The 398-nt window shown below is 42.5% G+C and overlaps 1 protein-coding gene across 3 annotated transcripts in view; it reads left to right on the forward strand.

Annotated features, from left to right (window-relative positions):
- Positions 1-398, forward strand: part of Nectin3 (nectin cell adhesion molecule 3) — a 134,440-nt gene that overhangs the window by 85,659 nt on the left and 48,383 nt on the right. The window lies entirely within an intron of this gene.

A 398-nucleotide genomic window follows, 5' to 3' on the forward strand; every position in this document is an offset into this window, starting at 1 on the left:
TTTTCGTGACTAGCTAGGCATTGTTTCTCTCTTGTATCGTCTCACCCCTCTATCATGGTTTTCCCACTTAAGGTGCCCCCACTTCCCCTCCTTTCTTCCTTACTGATACCCTTGTTCCTATGATCTACCTCTGTTCAGCTTCTTCTTTCTCCTTATCCCCTAGATTCCTCATATACCCTTCCCTCCCCCCTCCCTTAATCTAACCCAATTTTTATCCATATCTCCCTTCTTAAGGTCTGTTGCCTACTATTCTTCTCCTTCAGGTTATTTCTTTTCCTTTACCTCACTGTTTCCTTACCCTTGTCCTGGTTCCTGCAGTTATGTCTGTTTGCATACATATTTATCAGAGTCTGATCCTAGGATCCACATATGAGGGAGAACATATGTCGATTTTTTTT

This window comes from Nannospalax galili, unplaced genomic scaffold (assembly GCF_000622305.1).
Source record: "Nannospalax galili isolate Female #2095 unplaced genomic scaffold, S.galili_v1.0 scaffold626, whole genome shotgun sequence".
NCBI lineage: Eukaryota > Metazoa > Chordata > Mammalia > Rodentia > Spalacidae > Nannospalax > Nannospalax galili.